Source organism: Rutidosis leptorrhynchoides, chromosome 8, assembly GCF_046630445.1.
Source record: "Rutidosis leptorrhynchoides isolate AG116_Rl617_1_P2 chromosome 8, CSIRO_AGI_Rlap_v1, whole genome shotgun sequence".
Taxonomy (NCBI): Eukaryota; Viridiplantae; Streptophyta; class Magnoliopsida; order Asterales; family Asteraceae; genus Rutidosis; species Rutidosis leptorrhynchoides.
The window spans coordinates 158,827,703-158,854,831 of record NC_092340.1 but is presented as its reverse complement, the minus strand read 5'-3'; the positions used below and the strand labels follow the sequence as shown (position 1 = coordinate 158,854,831).

Genomic DNA, 27,129 nt, shown 5'->3' with positions numbered 1-27,129 from the left:
TTTTCGACACTAAATGATAAGCAAAACTTTTGACATGCAGACACGGTCGAAGTTCAGACTCACTAATGCGTCTAAACAACTATTAGTTAGACACACTAATTCAAGACCTGGTTCGCTAAGAACACCGCTCTGATACCACCTGTAGAGATGTAACAACCCAAACCAAACCACAATCGAACCCGCGGAAAAATATAAAAAAAATAAAAATTTGTTTGTTCAGCTACTGGCGCGGCGCGCCAGAACCTCGCGCGGCGCGCCGATCTGGTCTGTCCAAAAAGTCTTGGAATGCGAAAAAGATTGGCCACTTCCCGACATAATTAGACAAAACGCTTTTAACAACATAATCAAATATGTAAAACTAACACATTCCATTAATAAAATGAGTTTTAAGAAGCAGGACCCACACGACCCAATTGCAAGTTTAATACAAAATATGAGTTTCGACCATCAAAAGTTTAAGTACCAAACTACACTACGAGCATGGTGTTTGGGATTAAACTACCCAAGTCTCGGTCAAACTCCAAAAGCTAATATCTCCAAAAGCGTTCCCTAACAACAACGGGATCTTTAATCCAAGATGATGCCCTTACCCTTGTCCACAACCGAACCTATAAAAAGGTAAACTACGAGAGGGTAAGCTAACGCTTAGTGAATGCAATAATTATACACATACATATATAATATACCTACTTGCAATCACTTACTCAAACACCGCATACATGCTAGCAACACAATTAGCTTATAATCTCGAATACGAGCTAGAAATCTCCAATACCACAAGCTAGCATAGCAACGCATATAAATATAACTCGATTAATATAATATGCTTACACTTACAACACAATAACCTTGGTTAACCAATCGTACAAGGGAATGACGCTCGCGAAAATGCCATCGGTGTTCATAACATCCGTTAGGGTACTTAACACCTCGTATCACTAACCCCTAGGGTGGCACCTTAACACCTCAGTACTTCACCCCGAGTGGCATCTTATGAAATGTCCCGTTCTTATTGATTAAAAACGTTCCATATTAATTGATTTCGTTGCGAGGTTTTGACCTCTATATGAGACGTTTTTCAAAGACTGCATTCATTTTAAAACAAACCATAACCTCTATTTCATCAATAAAGGTTTAAAAAGCTTTACGTAGATTATCAAATAATGATAATCTAAAATATCCTGTTTACACACGACCATTACATAATGGTTTACAATATAAATATGTTACAACAAAATAAGTTTCTTGAATGCAGTTTTTACACAATATCATACAAGCATGGACTCCAAATCTCGTCCTTATTTAAGTATGCGACAGCGGAAGCTCTTAATAATCACCTGAGAATAAACATGCTTAAAACTTCAACAAAAATGTTGGTGAGTTATAGGTTTAACCTATATATATCAAATCATAATAATAGACCACAAGATTTCATATTTCAATACACATCCCATACATAGAGATAAAAATCATTCATATGGTGAACACCTGGTAACCGACATTAACAAGATGCATATAAAAGAATATCCCCATCATTCCGGGACACCCTTCGGATATGATATAAATTTCAAAGTACTAAAGCATCCGGTACTTTGGATGGGGTTTGTTAGGCCCAATAGATCTATCTTTAGGATTCGCGTCAATTAGGGTGTCTGTTCCCTAATTCTTAGATTACCAGACTTAATAAAAAGGGGCATATTCGATTTCGATAATTCAACCATAGAATGTAGTTTCACGTACTTGTGTCTATTTTGTAAATCATTTATAAAACCTGCATGTATTCTCATCCCAAAAATATTAGATTTTAAAAGTGGGACTATAACTCACTTTCATGGATTTTTACTTCGTCGGGAAGTAAGACTTGGCCACTGGTTGATTCACGAACCTATAACAATATATACATATATATCAAAGTATGTTCAAAATATATTTACAACACTTTTAATATATTTTGATGTTTTAAGTTTATTAAGTCAGTTGTCCTCGTTAGTAACCTACAACTAGTTGTCCACAGTTAGATGTACAGAAATAAATCGATAAATATTATGTTGAATCAATCCACGACCCAGTGTATACGTATCTCAATATTGATCACAACTCAAACTATATATATTTTGGAATCAACCTCAACCCTGTATAGCTAACTCCAACATTTACATATAGAGTGTCTATGGTTGTTCCGAAATATATATAGATGTGTCGACATGATAGGTTGAAACATTGTATACGTGTCTATGGTATCTCAAGATTACATAATATACAATACAAGTTGATTAAGTTATGGTTGGAATAGATTTGTTACCAATTTTCACGTAGCTAAAATGAGAAAAATTATCCAATCTTGTTTTACCCATAACTTCTTCATTTTAAATCCGTTTTGAGTGAATAAAATTGCTATGGTTTCATATTGAACTCTATTTTATGAATCTAAACAGAAAAAGTATAGGTTTATAGTCGGAAAAATAAGTTACAAGTTGTTTTTGTAAAGGTAGTCATTTCAGTCGAAAGAACGACTTCTAGATGACCATTTTAGAAAACATACTTCCACTTTGAGTTTAACCATAATTTTTGGATATAGTTTCATGTTCATAATAAAAATCATTTTCTCAGAATAACAACTTTTAAATCAAAGTTTATCATAGTTTTTAATTAACTAACCCAAAACAGCCCGCGGTGTTACTACGACGGCGTAAATCCGGTTTTACGGTGTTTTTCGTGTTTCCAGGTTTTAAATCATTAAGTTAGCATATCATATAGATATAGAACATGTGTTTAGTTGATTTTAAAAGTCAAGTTAGAAGGATTAACTTTTGTTTGCGAACAAGTTTAGAATTTACTAAACTATGTTCTAGTGATTACAAGTTTAAACCTTCGAATAAGATAGCTTTATATGTATGAATCGAATGATGTTATGAATATCATTACTACCTTAAGTTCCTTGGATAAACCTACTGGAAAATAGAAAAATGGATCTAGCTTCAACGGATCCTTGGATGGCTCGAAGTTCTTGAAGCAGAATCATGACACGAAAACAAGTTCAAGTAAGATCATCACTTGAAATAAGATTGTTATAGTTATAGAAATTGAACCAAAGTTTGAATATGATTATTACCTTGTATTAGAATGATAACCTACTGTAAGAAACAAAGATTTATTGAGGTTGGATGATCACCTTACAAGATTGAAAGTGAGCTAGCAAACTTGAAAGTATTCTTGATTTTATGTAACTAGAACTTGTAGAATTTATGAAGATCACTTAGAACTTGAAGATAGAACTTGAGAGAGATCAATTAGATGAAGAAAATTGAAGAATAAAAGTGTTTGTAGGTGTTTTTGGTCATTGGTGTATGGATTAGATATAAAGGATATGTAATTTTGTTTTCATGTAAATAAGTCATGAATGATTACTCATATTTTTGTAATTTTATGAGATATTTCATGCTAGTTGCCAAATGATGGTTCCCACATGTGTTAGGTAACTCACATGGGCTTCTAAGAGCTGATTATTGGAGTGTATATACCAATAGTACATACATCTAAAAGCTGTGTATTGTACGAGTACGAATACGGGTGCATACGAGTAGAATTGTTGATGAAACTGAACGAGGATGTAATTGTAAGCATTTTTGTTAAGTAGAAGTATTTTGATAAGTGTATTGAAGTCTTTAAAAAGTGTATAAATACATATTAAAACACTACATATATATACATTTTAACTGAGTCGTTAAGTCATCGTTAGTCGTTACATGTAAGTGTTGTTTTGAAACCTTTAGGTTAACGATCTTGTTAAATGTTGTTAACCCAATGTTTATAATATCAAATGAGATTTTAAATTATTATATTATCATGATATTATCATGTATAAATATCTATTAATATGATATATATATATACTTTAAATGTCTTTACAACGATAATCGTTACATATATGTCTCGTTTAAAAATCATTAAGTTAGTAGTCTTGTTTTTACATATGTAGTTCATTGTTAATATACTTAATGATATGTTTACTTATCATAGTATCATGTTAACTATATATATATATCCATATATATGTCATCATATAGTTTTTACAAGTTTTAACGTTCGTGAATCACCGGTCAACTTGGGTGGTCAATTGTCTATATGAAACATATTTCAATTAATCAAGTCTTAACAAGTTTGATTGCTTAACATCTTGGAAACATTTAATCATGTAAATATAAATCTCAATTAATATATATAAACATGGAAAAGTTCGGGTCACTACAGTACCTACTCGTTAAATAAATTTCGTCCCGAAATTTTAAGCTGTTGAAGGTGTTGACGAATCTTCTGGAAATAGATGCGGGTATTTCTTCTTCATCTGATCTTCATGCTCCCAGGTGAACTCGGGTCCTCTACGAGCATTCCATCGAACCTTAACAATTGGTATCTTGTTTTGCTTAAGTCTTTTAACCTCACGATCCATTATTTCGACGGGTTCTTCGATGAATTGAAGTTTTTCGTTGATTTGGATTTCATCTAACGGAATAGTGAGATCTTCTTTAGTAAAACATTTCTTCAAATTCGAGACGTGGAAAGTGTTATGTACAGCCGCGAGTTGTTGAGGTAACTCAAGTCGGTAAGCTACTGGTCCGACACGATCAATAATCTTGAATGGTCCAATATACCTTGGATTTAATTTCCCTCGTTTACCAAATCGAACAACGTCTTTCCAAGGTGCAACTTTAAGCATGACCATCTCTCCAATTTCAAATTATATATCTTTTCTTTTAATGTCAGCGTAGCTCTTTTGTCGACTTTGGGCGGTTTTCAACCGTTGTTGAATTTGGATGATCTTCTCGGTAGTTTCTTGTATTATCTCTGGACCCGTAATCTGTCTATCCCCCACTTCACTCCAACAAATCGGAGACCTGCACTTTCTACCATAAAGTGCTTCAAACGGCGCCATCTCAATGCTTGAATGGTAGCTGTTGTTGTAGGAAAATTCTGCTAACGGTAGATGTCGATCCCAACTGTTTCCGAAATCAATAACACATGCTCGTAGCATGTCTTCAAGCATTTGTATTGTCCTTTCGCTCTGCCCATCAGTTTGTGGATGATAGGCAGTACTCATGTCTAGACGAGTTCCTAATGCTTGCTGTAATGTCTGCCAGAATCTTGAAATAAATCTGCCATCCCTATCAGAGATAATAGAGATTGATATTCCATGTCTAGAGACAACTTCCTTCAAATACAGTCGTGCTAACTTCTCTATCTTGTCATCTTCTCTTATTGGCAGGAAGTGTGCTGATTTGGTGAGACGATCAACTATTACCCAAATAGTATCAAAACCACTTGCAGTCCTTGGTAATTTAGTGATGAAATCCATGGTAATGTTTTCCCATTTCCATTCCTGGATTTCGGGTTGTTGAAGTAGACCTGATGGTTTCTGATGCTCAGCTTTGACCTTAGAACACGTCAAACATTCCCCTACGTATTTAGCAACATCGGCTTTCATACCCGGCTACCAAAAATGTTTCTTGAGATCCTTGTACATCTTCCCCGTTCCAGGATGTATTGAGTATCTGGTTTTATGAGCTTCTCTAAGTACCATTTCTCTCATATCTCCAAATTTTGGTACCCAAATCCTTTCAGCCCTATACCGGGTTCCGTCTTCCCGAATATTAAGATGCTTCTCTGTAACGACCAAGATTTTTCCAATCATTTTATACTTATGAGATTAATATTTATATAAATTAAACCTTACCAACATGATAATCAATCCAAATTGTTGAGACTTGTGTTTTTGAAAAGAGTTTTACACAACGTTTGACCGTCCAATTTGACCGATGATATCACGAACTATATAACATACGATAATTATACGTTTGTGTATATATATGTATTTATATATATTTAACATGATCTAAGGATGTTTTAACATCTCATTATGTACTAATGACAATGAGTTATAAGTATATTTTGAAACTACTAACTTAAGTTTTCAAAACGAAAACTATACGTAACATTCTTTGATATATATACTTATAACCTATAATGCTTATACATGTATCGTATATATAATGTATTTAATCAATTTTTAAGGACTTAAATACATAAAACAATATAAGTATATTCACAAAAGATAGCTATATTTGAATTCTCATTCCGTTTCCTCAAGATTTCTATACGTATATCTAGGGTATATGTACCCGTATCATACCCAGCTTCTATACGTATTTATTATTGGTATATACACATCAAATCAACATCCTAATCAACATTATTACTGCCCTAGATATAAGGTAACTAGGATTTGTCAAGTAGCATGAATTATTAGTAAGAAAACAAAATTAGGAATCCTTTTCTTTCTTTATAAACTAAAAACGTTTTTATGAATGAACACCATTTCTTCACTCCATTTTCTCATACCTACACCCTCATTTCTCTCTCAAAATACTCCTAACTTCATACTTGATCATCTTCAAGCATTTTCCCCATCATTTAGCTTCAATTACAAGCCTTAAACAAAATAAGAAAACTCTTTCAAGAAATATCAAAATAACCACCCATTTGAAGAAGTATACTTCCAACCTTTTGATCTAACTCCACCACTCTTTGATTCCAAGATTTTTTCTTATCTTTTACAGTAACTGTGTCCAAGTAACTTGAGGTAGTAACCTTGTTCATAATCTTGTTCGATTCATAATTATATAGCTATCTTATTTTATGTTGTAAAATTTTAACAACAAGAACATAGTTTGAATGATTTCAAACTTGTTTGCAAACTAAATAGATCCTTCTAACTTAACTTTTAAAACACTTCAATACCTGTAATATATCATAATGATATGCTAACTTAACAAGATATAACTTGGTTTTACAAAGAACACCTTAAAAACTGAATCTACGTCGTCGGAGTGCAACCGGGGGCTGTTTTGGGTTGGATAATTAAAAACCATCTTGAACTTTGAATTGGAAGTTCATGTTCTGGAAAAATGATATTTCTTATGAATATGTTAACACATAAAAATTTCATGGTTTAACTCAAAGTGTAAGTATTTTTAGAGAAATGATCATTAAATGTTGTTTTTATGATGGAAAATGATCACTTTCATAAGTTTTACCAAAGTTTGACCTATAACCTGTGATTTCGAATACAAACTAAGCTATTTTCAGTTCATATTCTTAAAATTTGACTCGATCCAAGGAAGTGGCAAGTTGAACCAACAAAAACGGAGTTGTAATGAAGAAACTACGACTAAAACAAGATTGGGTATCCGAAGCTAGTTTAGCTACGAAAATATTTGGAGATAAAGTAAATTAATCATATATTTTCTAATTAATATGATATTTTATATATAATTACTTATGATTTGATTTTATATATTTCAGGACCACCCGTAAACAACACGAGAAGATTAATCATAAGACCTCATGATTGTACGCAACACGTCATTTGACAACACGGTACTTTATGTACGCAACACGTCATTTGACAACATGGTACCATGGGTCGAGATTAATTCTGATCAATACGAATACGATGGGGTCTTTATTTATTTTATTGAGCAACTAATTGTGGACCACTAACATCAGACTGCTAACTACGGACTAAGAAAATATTAAAAGTATTATAAGTATATATATATATATATATATATATATATATATATATATATATATATATATATATATATATATATATATATATATATATATATATATGTAACGATTACTTGAAAAGAAAATATGTTGATATTATATATATATATATATATATATATATATATATATATATATATATATATATATATATATATATATATGGTTAGGTTCGTGATATCTATCGGAGACCAAGTCGAGTTAAATACCTTCAAGGCAAAAGTGAGTATATAGTCCCACTTTTAAACTCTAAATATTTCGGGATGAGAATACATGCATTTTATGATTTACGTTATGGACACAAGTGATTAAAAATATATATTCTATGTTGAGTTGTACCACTGGCATACTTCCCTGTAACTTGGTAACTACTATTTACATGAGGTATTGTAAACGCGAATCCTGTTGATAGATCTATCGGGCCTGACAACCCCAACCGGACTGGACGACCAGTATTCAACGGTTGCACAGTACTTCGTTTCGGGGACTACACTTGGTACAGTGTAGTAAGATTTCATAATAAAGGGAATATGCGACGTTGATTAAATGTTAAGTATGGTTATCAAGTGCTCAACAACTTAGAACATTTTTATTAAAACGTTTATGTATATGAAATCTTGTGGTCTATATTTATAACGCTGCTAGCATTAAACCTATATCTCACCAACTTTATGTTGACGTTTAAAGCATGTTTATTCTCAGGTTCCTAGAAGTCTTCCGCTGTTTGAATATATGTTAGAGAAACCATGTGCATGGAGTCATACATGTTTTATTCGAGGAAGCATTGCATTCACAAAATCATCACCGTGTATTTATTTTGACTGCATTGTCAACGGAAGTATTCTTGTAAACTGTTATTTACGGTGATTGTCTATATGTAGAAATCATCAGATGTCGAAAACATTGAATTTTAAATATTCATTTATGGTATATCTTTTCAAAAGAATGCAATGTTTATAAAACGTATCATATAGATGTCAAATGCCTCGCGATGTAATCATATGTTATTGTATTCGTCCCTATGGATTGGGTCGGGTTGTTTCATGTGGTATCAGAGCGGTGGTCTTAGCGAACCAGGTCTGCATTAGTGTGTCTAACTGATAAGCTGGTAGGTTACATTAGTGAGTCTGGACTTCGACCGTGTCTGCATGTCAAAATTTTGCTTATCATTTTGTGTCAAAAATCATCTACTTATCATCTGTAGGAAATTACCTGCTTATCATCTTAAGTCTAAACGCGTCTTACTGCATTCATTGCATGAATGGTGTATAGACAAAGTTCATATCTTAGCGTATTTGCTAATTCATATCTACGCGTATCTGTTACTATAAACTTTGTCTGACATATTCCATAAATCCCTCCGTAATCTATGAGATCTTTTGTTCTATATATGTGGATATTCTATATAATTAGAATACCACCCGATAGCCGGAAAATCATTTCATATCGAAAAATCCTTTATTCAATCATACGAAATGAAACTCGTCACTAGTTGAAGTCCCTCGGATTCCGATATGGAATACCACTTAAGCTCTGAGAGCAATGTGACCGGAATGGATCAACCAATCAGTCATCATCTATTTTGGATAGATTGGGAATGGGTTCGTAGCCTCCTCAATCATTGGAGACAAGAAGAAGGTGATCCCTTCCATCCACCAATTTGCCCTCTTGACGATGAACCTGAAGCACTTACCGGCGAACCTGTTCGAGAAACCATTTTCTCTCTCATTTCCAGAGTATCTCGTCACGATTATATACTACATCAAATTCTAGATTTTATTTATCCACTCGTCCGAATTGACAATCACCCTGGTGTAATAGAAGAAGTCAACGAGCTTCGCACTCAGGTAGTGGCTTTGGAGAATACGGTACGAAGGTTACAAACACCATCAGTAGCATCAGCAGCATAACCAGTACCGTCAATAACATCAACATCGCAAGCCTCAATACCCTAAGCACCAGAAGCATCACCAGCATCAACGTTATCACCATCATCAACATCAACAGGATCATTACCACCACTAACAATCACATCCGCATCACACGCCTCAATATCACCATCCGTACCTCGGATATCAACGTCACACGCACCATAGATACCAAGAAGTACCAACAACAATAAACGATGAAGTATTGATTCATAAATTCATCGGAGAAACATTCTATGGTGATTATGTAATCTCTAAAGACATAGAGATTACCTATTTCTGCCTTAACCATAAATCAGATGAGTGGACAGAAATGATAAAAGGAAGAGTAAAAACCCCGACAAGAATGATGCGTAAGGTACAAGCTAGACTTGTTTTATTAACAGCATCAGCAGTACCCTTAGCCTCACCAACACAGTCAGTGCTGTCAACATCGTTAGAATCGTCAGCAACTTTAAATCACAAGCTCCACCAGTTCAAGAATCACCGTGGACATCATCAATAACGCGTATATTGCATCAACGAGTTATGAAGTATTAACTCATTCTTCTGAAGAATTTATATAAATATTTTATATATATGAATTCGGAAACCAAAATAAATCTTTTCGTACTAAGCTATTAAGTATGAATTGAAAAAGGGTAGATACTACTCGTTTAAATTCATACTACAAATATGCAATGATGTACGTCCTTCGTCAGCAACTTAATCATCATTAACTACAATCCCTATTTCAATTCAATGAATTTCGTTTTATAATAAACCAAGTGTATTATTCAATAATATGTTTGATTTTACACTTTCATCTTCAATGTACTCGAAGCTTACTGGGAAACAACATTCATATCTTGCGAAGTTAGCAAGAGTTCAATGAGTATCAGCATGATTCACTAAGGAAATATATATAAGAATAAATAATGAAGTATTGATCCATAACTTCATTAATATTCTGTGAAGAATATGTGGTTCCTAATCGTTTTAGAGATTACTTATTCTAGCTCAAACCGAAAATCAAATGAGTCTAATATTATATTGACTTATTAAATTCATGATTACATCTGAAGAAGATATATATGTTCATATATTTTCATAAAGATTGTAATAAAATTCTCTGGTACAAAACATTACTTGTGAAATTTTTTTTAACGGGTAGGTAATACCCGAGAGATATATAAATTCACAATTAATATGATTATATTCTTCGACTCTGATTCAACAATCATCAACTATACTCACTACCTTCACAATAATATACATTCTTTCATAGAAATCAAAACAACCATTTTCATCCAAATTTGATTACGACAAAACGAAATCCAAGTCAAGACTTAATAGAAGACATCACTCTTAGGACTCTTACATCTTTCAAAACTATACTTTGACTTCAAAACTATGCTAGAACATCATTCGATTCTTGGAACCCAGAAAAGTATTTGTATCATTCAAAGTCCTAAAACATCATATGTATATTAACAATTACAATCTATGATCAAACCCTTCGAAATTCCTGAAGACACTTCAAATAATGGACAATCGAGATGATGATCCAACCACACATTACCCACAGTCTTGCACCTGAAAAGCTCTCGAAACCAAGGACATAATTTAACACGTATCCGCGTTAAATCTTTTAGCATTTATTAGCAAAAATAACTTTGCGATTCCTTTTCAAAATAGCAAATTTTTCACAGTTTCAGCAAGTCAACCTCGACTTTCCATTCGAAGTAGCCTTATTATAACCTGTAATACATACGATTGCCCTTTTGTTACCAGGGAACCTTTTACATTCCACGACATTATCAGCAGATGTACCAGCAACTCGTTACCCCTTTGGCGGAATCAACAATGGGTCTTTTGAAATCTCGCAGCGTTTCTATTTCAGCAGTTTTATATATATATATATATATATATATATATATATATATATATATATATATATATATATATATATATATATATATATATATATACAACGTCTATCCCCAAGAATTACATATTTCAAATGTGAAGTTTCTGAAAAATGCTCCAGTCTACGAATTAGTGCTATTAAGTTTTGGAAAAGACTGATAAAGTGGTAAAGACAGTAGACAACAATTACGGTTAGAAGTTTGACAAATAATAGATTGGAAAAGCTCGAATGAAAAATTTGGTACTGGAAAACGGATTGAGCAAAGTATAAAGGAGGTCGTGGACAAATCACAATGACAAAATCTACCTTCAAAGGATTCAAATGATTCAGTGTCTGCTGAAACCGTTAGTAAGAACCTTACTCCTTATTCTAAACCTTCACAGACAGATTTTCCGCGTCATTCCATAATCTTAGATATTCTAAGATATCATCGTATTTTTCATTATAAATATCTCCGATATTCCTGAAGATATATTCCCAACTATCCTCATCAAAAATCATTTATCTCTTCACAATATTTGCGTTACAACATAAAAGAAACTGTGTTAGTTTCTAAATTCTGAAAAATTCGAGTTTAAAATATGAATGTTTTGAAGTAGTGTTGGAAAATGAAGCATGAATTAGTATAATATAATGACACTTGATCAACGTGATTATATTACAGTAATTCATGCTGAGTTTCTAAATGGAACATAATGATTCACAGATCATAACGTCATCATGTGCCATGTTACACAACTCTTACATTCTACCCAATCTCCAAACATATTAAGAACATATCTCCTTGATAATTCTATCTTTTCGGACATTCTGGTAACTTACCAAATCAAGATCGTGCAATTACTATTTCCTTCTTAGAACATTAACTATGTTTATTTCAAAATCCATACCTACGAATTCCGGACCATTATTCGCTTGACTCGAAGTCGGGAAGAGGAAACAGAAGTATGGAACTGTTGAATATAAAAGAAAATATAAAGCTCGACAACAACAAATAAATTACAAACCGTGTATATCAATACGTATTGCAACGTAAAGGCACGGGAGAATTAACAATACTATAACCCCAAGGTAATAGTAGAAATAAATAAAATCCTCCGGAGGTAGATGAAAAAGAAGAATGACAGAGATGAAAGTTAAGAGTATATCCAGGATCAGTACTGGATGAAGCATACTGATAAATGTTTTAAAGTATGAATTGAGGGAGGAAGAATAGAAGGTATGAGTTGTAAGGAAATGAAGGGAGGTGGATTTATAGTAAAAGATCCGACAGAGCAATCAAAATAGATGATCGCATTTAAAGCGGATTCTAATTTCCTTGATTATCGAAGAATCAAATCTCATTATGAAGATTTTACTCCAAATCTCTTGAACTTGGAAATCAATCCTATCTACGTCAAAAGATATAACGAATCTATACCTACTCATTTCACCCTTTGGTGATAGCCTCACTCGTACTCTTCACAAAAATCAAATTGCTTTATCAATATTACTTGATGATAATAAAACTCTAATTTCCAACTCGTATACGTCATGAAAACATACTTATTGACAGCCATGACCATCCCATTCAAATTTCGGGACGAAATTTATTTAACGGGTAGGTACTGTAACGACCCAGATTTTTCCAATCATTTTATACTTATGAGATTAATATTTATATAAATTAAACCTTACCAACATGATAATCAATCCAAATTGTTGAGACTTGTGTTTTTGAAAAGAGTTTTACACAACGTTTGACCGTCCAATTTGACCGATGATATCACGAACTATATAACATACGATAATTATACGTTTGTGTATATATATGTATTTATATATATTTAACATGATCTAAGGATGGTTTAACATCTCATTATGTACTAATGACAATGAGTTATAAGTATATTTTGAAACTACTAACTTAAGTTTTCAAAACGAAAACTATACGTAACATTCTTTGATATATATACTTATAACCTACAATGCTTATACATGTATCATATATATAATGTATTTAATCAATTTTTAAGGACTTAAATACATAAAACAATATAAGTATATTCACAAAAGATAGCTATATTTGAATTCTCATTCCGTTTCCTCAAGATTTCTATACGTATATCTAGGGTATATGTACCCGTATCATACCCAGCTTCTATACGTATTTATTATTGGTATATACACATAAAATCAACATCCTAATCAACATTATTACTGCCCTAGATATAAGGTAACTAGGATTTGTCAAGTAGCATGAATTATTAGTAAGAAAACAAAATTAGGAATCCTTTTCTTTCTTTATAAACTAAAAACGTTTTTATGAATGAACACCATTTCTTCACTCCATTTTCTCATACCTACACCCTCATTTCTCTCTCAAAATACTCCTAACTTCATACTTGATCATCTTCAAGCATTTTCCCCATCATTTAGAATCAATTACAAGCCTTAAACAAAATAAGAAAACTCTTTCAAGAAATATCAAAATAACCACCCATTTGAAGAAGTATACTTCCAACCTTTTGATCTAACTCCACCACTCTTTGATTCCAAGATTTTTTCTTATCTCTTACAGTAACTGTGTCCAAGTAACTTGAGGTAGTAACCTTGTTCATAATCTTGTTCGATTCATAATTATATAGCTATCTTATTTTATGTTGTAAAATTTTAACAACAAGAACATAGTTTGAATGATTTCAAACTTGTTTGCAAACTAAATAGATCCTTCTAACTTAACTTTTAAAACACTTCAATACCTGTAATATATCATAATGATATGCTAACTTAACAAGATATAACTTGGTTTTACAAAGAACACCTTAAAAACTGAATCTACGTCGTCGGAGTGCAACCGGGGGCTGTTTTGGGTTGGATAATTAAAAACCATCTTGACCTTTGAATTGGAAGTTCATGTTCTGGAAAAATGATATTTCTTATGAATATGTTAACACATAAAAATTTCATGGTTTAACTCAAAGTGTAAGTATTTTTAGAAAAATGATCATTAAATGTTGTTTTTATGATGGAAAATGATCACTTTCATAAGTTTTACCAAAGTTTGACCTATAACCTGTGATTTCGAATACAAACTAAGCTATTTTCAGTTCATATTCTTAAAATTTGACTCGATCCAAGGAAGTGGCAAGTTGAACCAACAAAAACGGAGTTGTAATGAAGAAACTACGACTAAAACAAGATTGGGTATCCGAAGCTAGTTTAGCTACGAAAATATTTGGAGATAAAGTAAATTAATCATATATTTTCTAATTAATATGATATTTTATATATAATTACTTATGATTTGATTTTATATATTTCAGGACCACCCGTAAACAACACGAGAAGATTAATCATAAGACCTCATGATTGTACGCAACACGTCATTTGACAACACGGTACTTTATGTACGCAACACGTCATTTGACAACATGGTACCATGGGTCGAGATTAATTCTGATCAATACGAATACGATGGGGTCTTTATTTATTTTATTGAGCAACTAATTGTGGACCACTAACATCAGACTGCTAACTACGGACTAAGAAAATATTAAAATTATTATAAGTATATATATATATATATATATATATATATATATATATATATATATATATATATATATATATGTGTGTGTGTGTGTGTGTAACGATTACTTGAAAAGAAAATATGTTGATATTATATATATATATATATATATATATATATATATATATATATATATATATATATATATATATATATATATATATATATATATATATATATATATATATATATATATATATATATATATATATAGTTAGGTTCGTGATATCTATCGGAGACCAAGTCGAGTTAAATACCTTCAAGGCAAAAGTGAGTATATAGTCCCACTTTTAAACTCTAAATATTTCGGGATGAGAATACATGCATTTTATGATTTACGTTATGGACACAAGTGATTAAAAATATATATTCTACGTTGAGTTGTACCACTGGCATACTTCCCTGTAACATGGTAACTACTATTTACATGAGGTATTGTAAACGCGAATCCTGTTGATAGATCTATCGGGTCTGACAACCCCAACCGGACTGGACGACCAGTATTCAATGGTTGCACAGTACTTCGTTTCGGGGACTACACTTGGTACAGTGTAGTAAGATTTCATAATAAAGGGAATATGCGACGTTGATTAAATGTTAAGTATGGTTATCAAGTGCTCAACAACTTAGAATATTTTTATTAAAACGTTTATGTATATGAAATCTTGTGGTCTATATTTATAACGCTGCTAGCATTAAACCTATATCTCACCAACTTTATGTTGACGTTTAAAGCATGTTTATTCTCAGGTTCCTAGAAGTCTTCCGCTGTTTGAATATATGTTAGAGAAACCATGTGCATGGAGTCATACATGTTTTATTCGAGGAAGCATTGCATTCACAAAATCATCACCGTGTATTTATTTTGACTGCATTGTCAACGGAAGTATTCTTGTAAACTGTTATTTACGGTGATTGTCTATATGTAGAAATCATCAGATGTCAAAAACATTGAATTTTAAATATTCATTTATGGTATATTTTTCAAAAGAATGCAATGTTTATAAAACGTATCATATAGAGGTCAAATGCCTCGCGATGTAATCATATGTTATTGTATTCGTCCCTATGGATTGGGTCGGGTCGTTTCATTCTCCGATCCTTTGGGTATTTCATCCTTTAAATTTCCCTCTTTTAAAACTCCTTGTTGCACCTCTTTTATTTGAGTAGTAAGGTTATTATGAATCATTATATTCATAGATTTTAATCGAATGGGTTCTCTGTCCTTCCTGCTCAAGGCATCAGCTACCACATTTGCCTTCCCCGGGTGGTAACAAATCTCAAAGTCGTAATCATTCAACAATTCAATCCTCCTACGCTGCCTCATATTCAGTTGTTTCTGATTAAATATGTGTTGAAGACTTTTGTGGTCGGTATATATAATACTTTTGACCCCATATAAGTAGTGCCTCCAAGTATTTAATGCAAAAACAACCGCGCCTAATTCCAAATCATGCGTCGTATAATTTTGTTCATGAATCTTCAATTGTCTAGACGCATAAGCAATCACCTTCGTTCGTTGCACTAATACACAACCGAGACCTTGCTTTGATGCGTCACAATAAATCACAAAATCATCATTCCCTTCAGGCAATGACAATATAGGTGCCGTAGTTAGCTTTTTCTTCAATAACTGAAACGCTTTCTCTTGTTCATCATTCCATTCAAATTTCTTCCCTTTATGCGTTAATGCAGTCAAGGGTTTTGCTATTCTAGAAAAGTCTTGGATGAACCTTCTGTAGTAACCAGCTAGTCCAAAAAACTGGCGTATGTGTTTCGGAGTTTTCGGGGTTTCCCACTTTTCAACAGTTTCTATCTTTGCCGGATCCACCTTAATACCTTCTTTGTTCACTATGTGACCGAGGAATTGAAATTCTTCCAACCAAAATGCACACTTTGAAAACTTAGCGTACAATTCTTCCTTCCTCAATACTTCTAACACCTTTCTCAAATGTTCACCGTGTTCTTGGTCATTCTTTGAGTAAATAATTATGTCATCAATGAAAACAATGACAAACTTGTCAAGGTATGGTCCACACACTCGGTTCATAAGGTCCATGAACACAGCTGGTGCATTAGTTAAACCAAACGGCATGACCATAAACTCGTAATGACCGTAACGTGTTCTGAAAGCAGTCTTTGGAATATCATCTTCTTTCACCCGCATTTGATGATACCCGAAACGTAAGTCAATCTTTGAATAAACAGACGAGCCTTGTAGTTGATCAAATAAGTCGTCGATTCTCGGTAGTGGGTAGCTGTTCTTGATGGTAAGTTTGTTCAACTCTCGGTAGTCGATACACAACCTGAATGTACCATCTTTCTTCTTGATAAACAAAACAGGAGCTCCCCACGGTGATGTGCTTGGTCGAATGAAACCACACTCTAAAAGTTCTTGTAATTAGCTTTGTCGTTCTTTCATCTCGCTGGGTGCGAGTCTGTAAGGAGCACGAGCTATTGGTGCAGCTCCTGGTACAAGATCTATTTGAAATTCAACGGATCGATGTGGGGGTAATCCCGGTAATTCTTTCGGAAATACATCGGGAAATTCTTTTGCAATGGGAACATCATTGATGCTCTTTTCTTCAGTTTGTACTTTCTCGACGTGTGCTAGAACAGCATAGCAACCTTTTCTTATTAGTTTTTGTGCCTTCAAATTACTAATAAGATGTAGCTTCGTGTTGCCCTTTTCTCCGTACACCATTAAGGGTTTTCCTTTTTCTCGTATAATGCGAATTGTATTTTTGTAACAAACGATCTCTGCTTTCACTTCTTTCAACCAGTCCATACCGATTATCACATCAAAACTCCCTAACTCTACTGGTATCAAATCAATCTTAAATGTTTCGCTAACCAGTTTAATTTCTCGATTCTGACATATATTATCTGCTGAAATTAATTTACCATTTGCTAATTCGAGTAAAAATTTACTATCCAAAGGTGTCAATGGACAACTTAATTTAGCACAAAAATCTCTACTCATATAGCTTCTATCCGCACCCGAATCAAATAAAACGTAAGCAGATTTGTCAATAAGAAACGTACCCGTAACAAGCTCCGGGTCTTCCTGTGCCTCTGCCGCATTAATATTGAAAACTCTTCCGCGGCCTTGTCCATTCGTGTTCTCCTGGTTCGGGCAATTTCTAATAATGTGGCCCGGTTTTCCACATTTATAACAAACTACATTGGCATAACTTGCTCCGACACTACTTGCTCCGCCATTACTCGTTCCGACACCATTTGTTCCTTTCGTTCTATTAACCCCTGGTCCGTAGACCTCACACTTCGCCACGTTATGACCATTTCTTTTACACTTGTTGCAAAATTTGGTGCAGAACCCCGAGTGATACTTTTCACACCTTTGGCATAGCTGCTTCTGATTGTTGTTGTTGTTGCGGTTATTATTGTTGTTGGGATGATTGTTGTAGTTGCTGTTGTTGTTGTTGTTGTTGTTGTTGTTGTTGTTGTTGTTGTTGTTGTTGTTGTTGTTGTTGGGCCGTTTGTTGTAGTTGCGATTGATGTTGCGATTGTTGGGATAATTGTTGCGATTATTGTTGTAATTGATGTTGTTGTTGTATTGGTGATTCTTATCACTGTTTTCCTCCCACTTTCTTTTGACTTGCTTCACATTGGCCTCTTCAGCAGTCTTTTCTTTAATTCTTTCTTCAATCTGGTTCACTAGTTTGTGAGCCATTCTACATGCCTGTTGTATGGAGGCTGGCTCGTGTGAACTTATATCTTCTTGGATTCTTTCCGGTAATCCTTTCACAAACGCGTCGATCTTCTCTTCCTCATCTTCGAATGCTCCCGGACACAATAGGCACAATTCTGTGAATCGTCTTTCGTACGTGGTAATATTAAATCCTTGGGTTCGTAACCCTCTAAGTTCTGTCTTGAGCTTATTGACCTCGGTTCTGGGACGGTACTTCTCGTTCATCAAGTGCTTGAATGCTGACCACGGTAGTGCGTACGCATCGTCTTGTCCCACTTGCTCTAGATAAGTATTCCACCATGTTAACGCAGAACCTGTGAAGGTATGCGTAGCGTACTTCACTTTGTCCTCTTCAGTACACTTACTTATGGCAAATACCGATTCGACCTTCTCGGTCCACCGTTTCAATCCGATCGGTCCTTCGATTCCATCAAATTCCAAAGGTTTGCAGGCAGTGAATTCTTTGTAGGTGCATCCTACACGATTTCCTGTACTGCTAGATCCAAGGTTATTGTTGGTATGTAGCGCAGCCTGTACTGCAGCTATGTTTGAAGCTAGAAAAGTACGGAATTCCTCTTCATTCATATTCACGGTGTGTCGAGTAGTCGGTGCCATTTCCTTTAAAATAGTCAAATGGAACAAGTTAATCATACAGAATATTAAGAGTAGTTAATAGTATTTCGTAGCATAATATGAACTCATTTGTAAAAGCGTTTTCTTCATATTAGCGTTTTATAAGTTTAAATTCGGGTAGTACCTACCCGTTAAGTTCATACTTAGTAGCTAATATACAATTCAACTACTACAATTCTATATGAAAAACTGATTATAATAATATTTCGCGTTCAAACTTTTACATAATATTTTACAAACTTACAATACCGCTTATTTTACATATAGCATGAAATATAGCACACAATAAATTTGATACAAGATGGTTGTGAAGATAATTCTAGCTAGTACACAAGTCGTTCAGCAAAGGCAATAAAGACACGTAATTCATACGTCCAGAAACAAGTCATGCATTCTGGTTTTACTAGGATTACTTCCCATCCTTGGTCTTGTGGAACATAACCGTTATGGCCGTTGATAAGACAGCGTGTTGTAACGTCGTCAAAGGGACGAGGGTTACGTAATGTCCAACAGTCCCGTAACAATCTAAAAACCTCATTTCTTACCCCAATTACCGACTCCGTCACTTGTGGGAACGTTTTGTTTAATAGTTGTAGCCCGATGGTCTTGTTCTCACTTTGGTGAGAAGCGAACACTACTAATCCGTAAGCATAACATGCTTCTTTATGTTGCATGTTAGCCGCTTTTTCTAAATCACGAAGTCCAATATTCGGATATATTGAGTCAAAATAATTTCTTAACCCATTGCGTAAAATAGCATTTGGGTTCCCCGCAATATATGCGTCAAAGTAAACACATCGTAACTTATGGATTTCCCAATGTGATATCCCCCATCTTTCGAACGAAAGCCTTTTATAAACCAAGGCATTCTTGGAACGTTCTTCGAATGTCTTACAAACTGATCTCGCCTTAAATAGTTGTGCTGAAGAATTCTGACCGACTCTAGACAAGATTTCATCAATCATGTCTCCGGGTAGGTCTCTTAAAATACTGGGTTGTCTATCCATTTTGTGTTTTTATACTGTAAAATAGACAAGAGTTAGATTCATAAAAAAAATACTTATTAATACAAGCAATTTTTACATATATCATAAAGCATAAGCACACTATATTACATATATTACACCACACGAATACAACTATCTTATTCCGACTCGCTTGTTTCTTCTTCTTCGGTTTTGGATCGTTTTGCCAAGTTTCTAGGGATATATGATGTTCCCCTAATACGAGCCGTCGTTTTCCACATTGGTTTAGAAAAACCTGGTGGTTTAGAGGTTCCCGGGTCATTGTTACAACTTAAGGATTTCGGGGGTTGACGATACATATAAAGTTCATCGGGGTTGGAATTAGATTTCTCTATTTTTATGCCCTTTTCCCTTATTATTTTCTTCTGCCTTTTTAAATTCAGTTGGGGTAATTTCTATAACATCATCGGAATTCTCGTCGAAATCCGATTCATCGGAGAATTGGTAATCCTCCCAATATTTTGCTTCCTTGGCGGAAACACCATTGACCATAATTAACCTTGGTCGGTTGGTTGAGGATTTTCTTTTACTTAACCGTTTTATTATTTCCCCCACCAGTTCTATTTCTTCATCCAGTTCCGATTCTTCTTCCGGTTCCGATTCTTCTTCCGGTTCCGACTCTTCTTCCGGTTCCTCTTCGGGAACTTGTGAATCAGTCCACGAATCATTCCAATTTACATTTAACTCTTCATTGTTATTAGGTGAGTCAATGGGACTTGTTCTAGAGGTAGACATCTATCACATAATATCAAACGCGTTAAGAGATTAATATATCACATAATATTCACATGTTAAAAATATATAGTTTCTAACAAAATTTGTTAAGCAATCATTTTTCAAGTAAACACGGTCGAAGTCCAGACTCACTAATGCATCCTAACAAACTCGATAAGACACACTAATGCAAAATTCTGGTTCTCTAAGACCAACGCTCGGATACCAACTGAAATGTCCCGTTCTTATTGATTAAAAACGTTCCATATTAATTGATTTCGTTGCGAGGTTTTGACCTCTATATGAGACGTTTTTCAAAGACTGCATTCATTTTAAAACAAACCATAATCTTTATTTCATCAATAAAGGTTTAAAAACCTTTACGTAGATTATCAAATAATGATAATCTAAAATATCCTGTTTACACACGACCATTACATAATAGTTTACAATAAAAATATGTTACAACAAAATAAGTTTCTTGAATGCAGTTTTTACACAATATCATACAAGCATGGACTCCAAATCTCGTCCTTATTAAAGTATGCGACAGCGGAAGCTCTTAATAATCACCTGAGAATAAACATGCTTAAAACGTCAACAAAAATGTTGGTGAGTTATAGGTTTAACCTATATATATCAAATCATAATAATAGACCACAAGATTTCATATTTCAATACACATCCCATACATAGAGATAAAAATCATTCATATGGTGAACACCTGGTAACCGACATTAACAAGATGCATATAAAAGAATATCCCCATCATTCCGGGACACCCTTCGGATATGATATAAATTTCGAAGTACTAAAGCATCCGGTACTTTGGATGGGGTTTGTTAGGCCCAATAGATCTATCTTTAGGATTCGCGTCAATTAGGGTGTCTGTTCCCTAATTCTTAGATTACCAGACTTAATAAAAAGGGGCATATTCGATTTCGATAATTCAACCATAGAATGTAGTTTCACGTACTTGTGTCTATTTTGTAAATCATTTATAAAACCTGCATGTATTCTCATCCCAAAAATATTAGATTTTAAAAGTGAGACTATAACTCACTTTCACAGATTTTTACTTCGTCGGGAAGTAAGACTTGGCCACTGGTTGATTCACGAACCTATAACAATATATACATATATATCAAAGTATGTTCAAAATATATTTACAACACTTTTAATATATTTTGATGTTTTAAGTTTATTAAGTCAGTTGTCCTCGTTAGTAACCTACAACTAGTTGTCCACAGTTAGATGTACAGAAATAAATCGATAAATATTATCTTGAATCAATCCACGACCCAGTGTATACGTATCTCAGTATTGATCACAACTCAAACTATATATATTTTGGAATCAACCTCAACCCTGTATAGCTAACTCCAACATTTACATATAGAGTGTCTATGGTTGTTCCGAAATATATATAGATGTGTCGACATGATAGGTCGAAACATTGTATACGTGTCTATGGTATCTCAAGATTACATAATATACAATACAAGTTGATTAAGTTATGGTTGGAATAGATTTGTTACCAATTTTCACGTAGCTAAAATGAGAAAAATTATCCAATCTTGTTTTACCCATAACTTCTTCATTTTAAATCCGTTTTGAGTGAATCAAATTGCTATGGTTTCATATTGAACTCTATTTTATGAATCTAAACAGAAAAAGTATAGGTTTATTGTCAGAAAAATAAGTTACAAGTCGCTTTTGTAAAGGTAGTCATTTCAGTCGAAAGAACGACGTCTAGATGACCATTTTAGAAAACATACTTCCACTTTGAGTTTAACCATAATTTTTGGATATAGTTTCATGTTCATAATAAAAATCATTTTGTCAGAATAAAAACTTTTAAATCAAAGTTTATCATAGTTTTTAATTAACTAACCCAAAACAGCCCGCGGTGTTACTACGACGGCGTAAATCCGATTTTACGGTGTTTTTCGTGTTTCCAGGTTTTAAATCATTAAGTTAGAATATCATATAGATATAGAACATATGTTTAGTTGATTTTAAAAGTCAAGTTAGAAGGATTAACTTTTGTTTGCGAACAAGTTTAGAATTAACTAAACTATGTTCTAGTGATTACAAGTTTAAACCTTCGAATAAGATAGCTTTATATGTATGAATCGAATGATGTTATGAACATCATTACTACCTTAAATTCCTTGGATAAACCTACTGGAAAAGAGAAAAATGGATCTAGCTTCAACGGATCCTTGGATGGCTCGAAGTTCTTGAAGCAGAATCATGACACGAAAACAAGTTCAAGTAAGATCATCACTTGAAATAAGATTGTTATAGTTATAGAAATTGAACCAAAGTTTGAATATGATTATTACCTTGTATTAGAATGATAACCTACTGTAAGAAACAAAGATTTTTGAGGTTGGATGATCACCTTACAAGATTGGAAGTGAGCTAGCAAACTTGAAAGTATTCTTGATTTTATGTAACTAGAACTTGTAGAATTTATGAAGAACACTTAGAACTTGAAGATAGAACTTGAGAGAGATCAATTAGATGAATAAAATTGAAGAATGAAAGTGTTTGTAGGTATTTTTGGTTGTTGGTGTATGGATTAGATATAAAGGATATGTAATTTTGTTTTCATGTAAATAAGTCATGAATGATTACTCATATTTTTGTAATTTTATGAGATATTTTATGCTAGTTTCCAAATGATGGTTCCCACATGTGTTAGGTGACTCACATGGGCTGCTAAGAGCTGATTATTGGAGTGTATATACCAATAGTACATACATCTAAAAGCTGTGTATTGTACGAGTACGAATACGGGTGCATACGAGTAGAATTGTTGATGAAACTGAACGAGGATGTAATTATAAGCATTTTTGTTAAGTAGAAGTATTTTGATAAGTGTATTGAAGTCTTTCAAAAGTGTATAAATAAATATTAAAACACTACATGTATATACATTTTAACTGAGTCGTTAAGTCATCGTTAGTCGTTACATGTAAGTGTTGTTTTGAAACCTTTAGGTTAACGATCTTGTTAAATGTTGTTAACCCAATGTTTATAATATCAAATGAGATTTTAAATTATTATATTATCATGATATTATCATGTATGAATATCTCTTAATATGATATATATACATTAAATGTCTTTACAACGATAATCCTTACATATATGTCTCGTTTAAAAATCATTAAGTTAGTAGTCTTGTTTTTACATATGTAGTTCATTGTTAATATACTTAATGATATGTTTACTTATCATAGTATCATGTTAACTATATATATATCCATATATATGTCATCATATAGTTTTTACAAGTTTTAACGTTCGTGAATCACCGGTCAACTTGGGTGGTCAATTGTCTATATGAAACATATTTCAATTAATCAAGTCTTAACAAGTTTGATTGCTTAACATGTTGGAAACATTTAATCATGTAAATATCAATCTCAATTAATATATATATAAATATGGAAAAGTTCGGGTCACTACATCTTAACACCTCGATGCTTCACTCATTATTTTACGGAGTGGTGTCTTAACACCTCGACACTACACCCCTAGGTGGCATCTTAACATCTCGATGCTTCACCCCGAGTGGCATCTTAACACCTCGATGCTTCACTCATCACGTGAAACGTGGTGTCTTAGCACCTCGACACTACACATTTCACGCTACAACAAATAGATACATTATATACCTACACATATAATTATTCCACTCACCTCAAAATCTCTTGTGAAAAGATACCCGAGCTTGCAAAACCTCAATGTAACGTACCTATCACATTATACATATTATCAATCACAAATTCAAGTTGGTCAACCAATTCTTTCACCATTCTAAAGCCATTTTGACCCAAAGTGCAATTTCAACCCATTTGCACCCTTAACCCTAATTTTGGGTCAACTCATACCAAAACCCTACCATTAGCCAAGATAGGTTTAAAACACATTTCAAAACAAGGTTTAGGCATTAATCACAAACATTAACTAACTTAGGTCCACCTTGACCCATTTGACCATTTAAGGTCTACACACCCATTTCGGGTCGTCCACTAACCCACTTAACACCCCTTCACATATATATAAGTGTGCTACTAATTCGACTAACCAATTTAAGCTCATAAACATAAATTAATACTTTGAAAACCCTAGTTAGTCAACTTTGAGTCTACATGACCCAAATTCACCCAAAAACCCCTAATTCACTAACAAATGGGTTTTATGTGCAACACTACCCAAACCCTAACCCTTAATACAATTAAAGTAAGAAATTAGGTTTTATTACTTACCAACACAATCACCACGTAGCTAGCGACTAGATGAACGACTTTAGAACTCGCACTAAGACCCGATTCAACCTCCTTCTTCCTTTAATGGAGCTCTCTCACTCTAGAACTTCCTCTCTCTCTAGGATTTAATGGAAAGTGATAAGATAGATGGAAATGGAGTCAATGAGACTCCAACAACTGATCCCAAGCCTTAAAGTCGGGTCCCATGTGAAATTACCAAAAAGCCCTTAAAATATCTAATTTAAAAGCAAGAGATAAGCTGTCAGCCCTGTAGCATCCCTACTTCAATTCACCAAAAACATACTAAGAAAAAGAATTTTTGCTGTAGCACAACTGGACGGCGTCCAGATTTCTGGACGGCGTCCAGCACTTAAGACCAGGATGGCGTCCAGCATATCTGGACGGCGTCCAGATTACCTGGAAGCTGCTGTCCCCCGGGTCCAACTCACGTGAGCGAAAATCCCTCTTCCCGACACTTTTAAACGAAAACCTTTTTACAACGTATTACAATATAATAAAATTAGAGGTTTCCATCATCAAAACAAGTTTTACAACATCATCCCACATCAACCCGTTTTACGCATTTCAATCATAAATACAAGTTTCGACCAATACAAGTTTAATTTACAAACGACACTAGAGCATGGTGTTTGGGGTTAAACTACCCAAATCTTGGTCGAACTTCCAAAAGCTACCCAAAAAGCATCCCCTATCAAAATAAGCGGGAGACCACTAATCCAACTGAATACCTTTGCCTTTGTCCACGCCGGAGCCTAAAATGGTAAACAACGAGAGGGTAAGCTAACGCTTAGTGAATGCAATAGTTATACACGTACATATATAAAATACCTACTTGCACACTTACACAAATACCGCATAAATGCTAGCAACTCAAAGGGCTTATCATCACAAGTACGAGGCTATTAACCTCCTATATCAAAAGCTAGCATAACAAGACATATATATTTATATAACTCGAACCATATAATATATGCTTACAACTCAACACAATAACCATGGTTAACCAATCGTACAAGGGAATGGTGCCCGCGAAAGGCCATCGAAGTTCACAACATCCATTAGTATACTTAGCACCTCGTATAACTAACCCCCGGGTGGCATTTTAACACCTCGATACTTCACCCTCGGGTGGCGTCTTAACACCTCGACACTTCACCCTTTATTATGGAGTGGCGTCTTAACACCTCGACACTTCACTCCTCGGTGGCATCTTAACACCTCGATGCTTCACTCGTCACGTGAAACGTGGTGTCTTAGCACCTCGACACTTCACATTTCAAGCTACCACAAATAGATAAATTATATACCTACGCATATAATTATTCCACTCACCTAGAGTCTTTTGCGAAATATACCCGAGCTTGCAACTTCAATGTAATGTACCTATTACATTTAGCACATAATCAATCACAACTCGAGTTGGTCAACCGACTCATTCAACATTCTAGAGTCTTTTGACCCAAGGTGCAATTCCAACCCATTTTGCACCCTTAACCCTAATAATGGGTCAACTTCAACAAAAACCCTAACTCTAGCCATTTATGGTCTTAATATACTTTTAATCACAAAGTTAACTCATTTTCACACTTGCAAGACAACTTAGGTCATCAAAGACCCATTTGACCCATTTCAAGGTCAACACACCCATTTGGGTCACCCACAACCCAAATGACACCCACTTACATTAACTACAAGTGTACTAAG

At 33.9% G+C, this 27,129-nt stretch overlaps 1 long non-coding RNA gene across 1 annotated transcript; it reads right to left on the bottom strand.

Moving 5' to 3' along the window:
* Positions 1–412: 412 nt before the first annotated feature.
* On the bottom strand, positions 413–25,509 carry LOC139861865 (uncharacterized). Its single transcript, XR_011763983.1, has 3 exons — positions 25,405–25,509; positions 24,836–24,890; positions 413–608 (listed from the first exon to the last, which is right to left on the bottom strand). It is a non-coding gene; the product is annotated as an uncharacterized lncRNA (long non-coding RNA).
* Positions 25,510–27,129: the final 1,620 nt, after the last annotated feature.